The sequence below is a fragment of the Mobula hypostoma genome, chromosome 15 (genome assembly GCF_963921235.1).
Source record: "Mobula hypostoma chromosome 15, sMobHyp1.1, whole genome shotgun sequence".
NCBI classification, from domain to species: domain Eukaryota; kingdom Metazoa; phylum Chordata; class Chondrichthyes; order Myliobatiformes; family Myliobatidae; genus Mobula; species Mobula hypostoma.
Genome location: NC_086111.1, coordinates 67,851,741 through 67,859,785, shown reverse-complemented (window position 1 = coordinate 67,859,785; position 8,045 = coordinate 67,851,741).

Sequence of the window (8,045 nt, the reverse complement as noted above, 5' to 3'; positions counted from 1 at the left end):
GTGGTCTTCCGCTGCTGTTAAACCCATCCACTTTAACATTGGAAAAGTTGTGCATTCAGACATGCTTTTCTGCTTACCACTGTTGTAACACATGGTTATTTGAGTTACTGTCGCCATCCTATCAATTTGAACCAGTCTGACCATTCCCCTCTGAACTCTCTCATTAACAAGGCCTTTTCATCCAGAGAACTGCCACTTACCAGACATTTTTTCTTTTCTGTACTCTTCTCTGTAAACTCAAGAGACAGCTGTGCATGGAAATCCCAGGAGGTCAGCAGTTTCTGAGATTCTCAAACCACCCCATCTGGCACCAACAATCATTCCACTGTCAAAGACATTTAGATCACATTTCTTCCCCATTCTGAAGTTTGGTCTGAAAAACAACTGAACCTCTTGACCATGTCTGCATGCTTTTATGCACTGAGTTTCTGCCACATGATTGGCTGATTAGATATTTGCATTTACGAGGTGAACAGGTCTACCTAATTAAAGTGGCCACCCGGTATATATTATAACCGCTTGGAAATAAGCCTTGGAGACTGAAACCAGCACATCCTCATTCCAGCCTCATTCATCAACCTTCGACTGCACTCACCCGGGTCCAAACTACCCACCTGGCTTCATAGTTGCACAGTTGTCCATGAACACCAGCAGAAACTGATCATATTTTATCTTGCAGAACCCTGATTTTAAAAAGTGCAGCCCTTGTAGTGAAAGTTCTCCCACAGAGTAGCCAGGTAATGAGTTGTATGTTTTTAATGACCAGAGGCAATGAAGGAACTGTGAACTCTATCTACGTAACAATATCTATCAATGTTATCAGTATCTGTTATCGAGTGGATAGCCAAAGGCATTTTCCCAAGGAGGAAATGGCTAATACAAAAGGCATAATTTTAAGGTAATTGGAGGAAAGTATGCAGGGGATGTCAGAGCTAGATTTTTTTTTACACAGGGCTGGTGGTAGAGACAGATACATTAGAGATATTTAAGAGACTCGATAGCACATGGGTGATGGAAAAATGGAGGGCTATGAAGGAGGGATGTGTTAGATTGATCTTAGAGTAGGTTAAAAGATCAGCACAACATCACTGGCTGAAGGTTCTGTACTGTGATGTACTGCTCTATGTTCTATAGCACACTGTTGTGAACTTGTAGATTTCAGTCAGGCTCACACCTGATGCTAAATTCCCCACCAACCAGCACCATACTTCCAACACCACCCCCTCATCACTGAGAGACTACCGACCACAAGCCACCATGGGCTGATTTGCCATCCCTTCATTTTCAGACTATGATCAATCCATCTTGAACTGATCAGGAGATAAGCACCAACCAAGACATCACATTATCCCACAAACATCCAAACTACTGGTCTTACCACCCTTACCCTTCCTTCCTCTGGAAGATGTCGAGTGGCCAGCCGTGTGCAGAACCCCCAATCAGCAGCTTCCAGTGCTTGACGTTCTCTTTCATCCACATTTATTTCCACGTAAGAGGACACAAGATGTCTTCCAACCCAGTCCTAAAAGTTCTGAGATCAGGAAGGTTAAATCCTTTTCTTCAAGTCTCTTTGAAATTGTCCATGGAACCTCTCCAGTTTAGTCCTTCATCACAATTAACGTCACAGCCCACGCCTGGATCAGTGTTATCCTGCTTACAGCTTGTGTGTCTGAGGTTTAACCGCACTGGAGGGTCATAATATTGAGAGTATGTGTCACCATGGTAAGCTGTTGAGAACCAGCCAGATGTAGAGTGAACAGCTGTCATTCAGAGCACCAGCAGTAGGTGTATGCTGGCTGTAGAACCGATGACAGGCATGGCATTAAATATTCATAACTATGCACATTCTGCAAGCCCACCTGCCAAACACAGTAAAATATTCATACATATGCCTGCATCTCTAAGAAATTGTACTGTGAGATAAGGAGCAATTTCTTCAGTGAGAGAGTGGATTGATTGCCACATACTACTGTGGAGGCCAAGTCCATTGGGTATATTTAAAATAGAGGTGTTAAAGGCTACGGGCAGAAGACAGGAGAGTAGGGTTGAGAGGGACGATATATCAGCCATGAAATAGCAGAGGTGACTTGATAGGCTGAATGGCCTAATTCTGCTCCTGTCATATGTATTTCTGAATGGACATTGAACACTACCTCATTATTTTTGCACTACTTATTTAAATATGTTTATTTACCATAAATTCATTTTTTCTATTATTATGTATTACATTGTACTGCTGCCGCAAAGACAACAAATTTCCTGACCTACGCCCGTGATATTAAACCTGATTCTGATCGTTTTTAAAAGTGGTGACACTTTAGCATTGCAGTTAGCCTGACACTGTTACAGTGCCAGCAGGTTCATTTCCACTGCTGCCTGTAAGGAGTTTGTACATTCTCCCCGTGAACGTGTGCTTTCTCCAAGTGCTCCAGTTTCCATCCACATTCCAGAAACATATGGTTCTGTGGGCTAATTGGTCACATGGGTATAATTGGGTGGCACAGGCTCTTTGGGCTGGAAGGGTCTGTCACATGATGTATCTCTAAATAAAAATTAAAAATAAATAACAGGAAATGCCTGCTGTTTCTTAAAATGCCACCAAAGAAATTATTGCAGGGATAAAGAGCTCTACAGACAAAGGTTTTAGAAGTTTGGCAGCCAGTTTATGTGAAATCAGTAAAACTCGAATTGTCCAGTATCCAATTGTTCAGAAATCCCAAAGGATTCCCCCCCCCCCCCCCGCCGGAGATTCTGGATCACACAGTAGCAGTGGCAGCAAAGCAGGCATTTCAGAAGTTTCACCAGATGGTTCCACACAGCTCTGCAAGTTCCCTACCCTCTACCATCAACCTGAGAGCACTGATGAATTCTTTCCACCACTCCCACTGGCAACATATTCCAGATCTTAACTGTGCTCACTTTGACCATCAGAACATGGAGAAACCATCATGAACTTCCACAGACCCGCTGATCCTGTGATATGTCTCTGAGACTGACGTGCAAGCAGCCTTCAGGAGGGTGAACGTACGAAAAGCAACTGGCCCAGATGGGGTACCTGGTTGAGTATTAATGACTTAATGCTTAACACTGGCTGGAGCACTCACTAAGTTGGTCATGGTGGATTTAAAATATGGAATAAAACGTCGAACTCGAATGGGTCAAGGACAGTAGAAGCAGACACATCAATTGTCTTTATTCCTGCCAGGTGCTTGGAGCTGGAGGCTGTCATTTTGTGGAACTGTTTTACGTCCTCTATTTTGTGAGATGAACTTACTTTGCTTTCAGTATTTTAAAGACACAATGATGCTTCGGGTAATCTGAGGGTCTAGAGATAATTTCCAAATAAGGAGTTATCGGTGAAATGTTCTTATGTTGGATATAACATGTAGGTTTTTGACTGCTGGAGTCAATATCTGTTTTGTATGAATCAAGCTCATTGCTGATTGAGAACAAAGATCCATAAATCACAGATTGTCACTTGCTGGGAAGAGGGCAATAAAAGGATGCTGGCCTGGAGCAGAGCCAATAAAAAAGGTCAGACTCATAACCTACAGCCAACAACACTGGAATGAAATATCTGAATTGGTAAGGAACAAATATGAAAAGTGGACACTTTGTGCATGCTATCAGTGATAACTCTCTCAAGAGACCCACCATTGCAAGGAAGAACTCCAATATCAGGGGCTGGGAGAAAAAAGGATCAATCATCTGGCTAATGGAGATCCCCTATTCCGGTGTTATAAATTGGACAAGTTGTCTGAGTATTGGTACAAAGGGAACAGCAGAAATCATGTTCTAAGTGGTTGGCCCGGAGACAACATAGCTCCGTTGCTGTTTCTGCAGAGACAATAAAGCGCGAGCTTCCATTAATTATGAGTTGCATAGTGAGTTTCCTAACCTAGTTCTGTTGACAAACGGTGAACAACTGAGATCTTTAACCTCTCACTTCGACTTCTCAGGTACCCATGTGCTTCCAAGGGGACTTCATTTATCCAAGTGTGTCAGAAGAATGTGGTAACTTGGCTCAACAACTATCGTCTGGTAGCACTTACATCCTCAGTGATGAAGTGCTTTAAGAGGTTGGTGATTAAACATGTCAATTCTTGCCTGAGAAGCGACCTGGATCCGCTACTGGCGTAACAGATCCATAGCAGATGCCTTATCATTGGCTCTTCACTCAATCCTGGAACAACTGGACATCAATGATACATGCATCAGGATGCTCTTTATCGACTACAGCTCAGTATTCAACACCATTATCCCTTCAAAACTAATCAATAAGCTCCAAGACCTTGGCTTAATAGCTCCTTGTGCAATTCAATCGTTGATTTCCTCACTTGCAGACCCCAGTCAGTCTGTGAATGGCAACATCTCCACAATCTCCATCAGCACAGGTGCACCACAAAGCTGTGCCTAGCCCTCTGCTCTACTCGCTAAGATCAGCTCTAAAGCCATAATCAATTTGTGATGATACCACTGTTGTAAGCCAAATCAAAGCTGTATCAGCATACAGGAAGGAGATTTAAAATCTGGCTTAGTGGTGCCATAACAATAACTTCTTATTGAATGTTGGCAAGAACAAGAAGCTAATCATTGACTTCAGGTGGAGGAAACCAGAGGTCCATGAGTCAGTGCTCATTGGCGAATCAGAGGTGGAGAGGGGCAGGAACTTTAAATTCCTCTGTGTTATTATTTTGGAAGACCTGTCCTGGGCCCAGCACGCAAGTGCAATTACAAAGAAAGCAAGGCAGCACCTCTACTTAGGAGTTTGAGAGAGTCGCAAACATCTAAAACTTCAATAAATTTCTAAAGATGTGTGGTGGAGAGTATACTGACTCACTGCATCACAGCCTGGTATGGAAACACCAATGGCCTTGAACAGAAAATCTACAAAAAGCCTAGTCCATCATGGGTAATGCCCTCCCCACCATTGAGCATATCTACACAAAATGCTGTTGCAGGAGCCCCCACCACCCAGGACATGTTCTCTTCTCGCTGCTGCTATCAAGTAGAAGGTACAGAAGTCTTGGGACTCACACCACCAGGTCCAGGATCAGTTATTACCCTTCAACCATCAGGCTCCTGAACCAAATGGAATAACTTCACTCAACTTCATTTGCCCCATCATTGAAAATTTCCCATTAACTATGGACTTACTTTCAAGGACTCCATCTCATATTCTCGACATTTATTCCTTATTTATTACTATTATTTCTTTTTTTTTGTATTTGCCATTGTGTGAGCAGACAGTGTTAGAGTGGTTAAGCTTTGCTTCAACAGGCTTGGGCGAGAATAGCACAGGCTAGAACTTATATTTGAGAAGTCAGAACCATAACAGTGTAGGCAGGATGGTAGGTCAGGCAGTGGAATGCTCCTTCTGCGAGATGTGGGATTTCAGGGTGTCTAGTGGTTTCCCTGATGACTACATTTGACTGACAAGGTCAAGGAACTGGAGCTGGAGCCAAATGCACTCAGGACCATCCAGGAGGCTGAAAATTTCATAGATGAGTCTTTTACTAAGGTGGTCACACCAAGAGTGCAGGCTTCAGATAGTTTGAATGCACGTAGTATACAAAATAAGGTAGATGATCTTGATGTGCAGTTAGATTAGCAGGTATGACATTGTGGGCATCACTGACATATGCTGAAAGAAGATCATAGTTGGGAGCTTACACCTTATATCGAAAGGATAGGCAGGAAGGTAGAGGAATTGGGTTGGCTCAGTCGGTAAAAAAATGAAATCAATTCCTGAGAAAGAGGTGACATAGGATTGGAATATGTGGAATGCTTGTGGGTAGAGTTAAGAAACCGCGAAGGTGAAAAAAAACCCTAATGGCCATTATATACAAGCACCAGAACTGTAGACAGTACATGGAATATAAATTTCAACCAGAAATAGAAAGACATGTAAAAAGGGCAATGTTTGATAATCATGGGGAATTTCAATATGCAGGTAGATGTGAAAAGTCAAGTTGGTGCTGAATCCCAATAGAGGGAAGTTTTAGAATGCCTACAATATAGGTTTTTAAGCAGTTTGTGATTGAGGAGACTAAGGGAAAGGCAATCCTGGATTGGGTGTTGTGTAAGGACCCAGATTTGATATGGGAGCTTAAGGTAAAGGGAGGGAGTGATGATGCTATAACAGACTTCATTCTGCAGTTTGAGGGGGAGAAGATAATGTCACATATCAGAAATACAGTGGATTAAAGGGAATTAGAGGCATGAGAGAGGAGCTGGCCAAAGTTGATTGGAAATGGACACTAACAGAGATGATGGCACAACAGCAATGAATGGAGTTTCTGGGGACAATTCGGTAGGTGCAGGACAAGTACAGCCCAAAGATAAAGAAGTATTCTAAAGGGAGGATGAGACAACCATGAGTGACAAGGGAAGTGGACAACAGCATAAAAGCAAATGAAGGGGCATATAATACAGCAAAAATTAGTATGAAGTTTGAGGATTGGCAAGTTTTAAAAACCAACAAAAGGCAACTAAAAAAAAACAAGGAGAGAAGAAAATAAAGTATGAAGATAAGCTAGCCAATATCAATGAGGATACCAAAAGTTTTTTCCAGGTATATAAAGAGTAAGAGAGGCAAGAGTGGATATTGGACTGCTTGAAAATGATATTGATGAGGTTGTAATGGGGGCAAAGAAATGGCAGACAAACTTAAAAAGTATTTTGTGTCAGTCTTCACTGTGGAAGACACTAGCAGTATGCCAGAAATACAAGTGTCAAGGGGCAGAAGTGAGTGTAGTTGCCATTGCTATGGAGAAGCTGCTTGGGAAGCTGTAAGGTCTGAAGGCAGATAGGTGACCTGCACCAAGTGGACTACACCCAGGGTTCTAAAAGAGGTAGCTGAAGAGATTATGGAGGCATTAGTAATGATATTTCAAGACTCACTAGATTCTGGAATGCTTCCAGAGGACTGGAAAATTGGAAATGCCAGCCTACTCTTTAAAAAAGGAGGCAGAAGTTAGGAAATTATAGGCCAGTTAGCCTGACGTCAGTGGTTGGAAAGAAGTTTGAGTCCATTATTAAGGATGAAGTTTCGGGGTATTGTACTTGAAGGTACATGATAAAGTAGGCCAAAGTCAGCATGGTTTCCTTAAGGAACACAATGCTGGAGAGATAGTAATGGGGTCAAGGAAATGGCAGATGAACTGAATTAGTATTTTGCATCAGTCTTCACCGTGGAAGACATTAGCAGTACAGTGGAAGTTCCAGGTGTCAGGGGTCATGAAATGTGTGAAGTTACCATAACTAGACAGGTTCTTGGGAAACTGAAAGGTCTGAAGGGAAATAAGTCACCCAGGGCAGATGGTGTACATCCCAGAGTTCTGAAAGATGTGGCTGAAGAGAATATGGAGGCATTAGTAATAATCTTTGAAGAATCACTAGGTACTGGAATGGTTCCAGAAGACTGGAAAATTGCAAATGTCACTCCACTCTTCAAGAAAGGAGAGAGGTAGAAGAAAGGAAACTATAGGCCAGTTAGTCTGACCTCAGTGTTTAGGAAGATGTTGGAGTTGATTATTAAGCATGAGCACTCAAGGTACTTAGAGACACATAATAACATAGGCCGCAGTCAGCATGGTTTCCTTAGGGAAAATCTTGCCTGACAAATTTGTTGGAATTCCTTGAGGAAATAACAAGCAGGATAGACAAAGAGGAGTCAGCGGATGTGTTTACGTAGATTTTCAGAAGCCCTTTGACAAGGTACCACAGGAGGCTGCTAAACAAGATAAGAGCCCATGGTATTACCGGAAAGATACTAGCATGGATAGGAGATTGGCTGACTGGCAGGCAAAGATTCAAGAGTGCCTATTCTGGTTGGCTGCCAGTGACAAGTTGTTGGCTTTTTTCTGTTTATACGTCAATGATTTAGATGACGGAATTGATGGCTTTGAGGCAAGTTTGCAGACAATATAAAGATATGTGGAGGGGCAGGTAGTATTGAGGAAAAAGTAAGTCTGCAGAAGGACTTGAACAGATTGGGAGAATGCACAAAGTGGCAGATGGAATATAGTGTAGGGAAGTATACG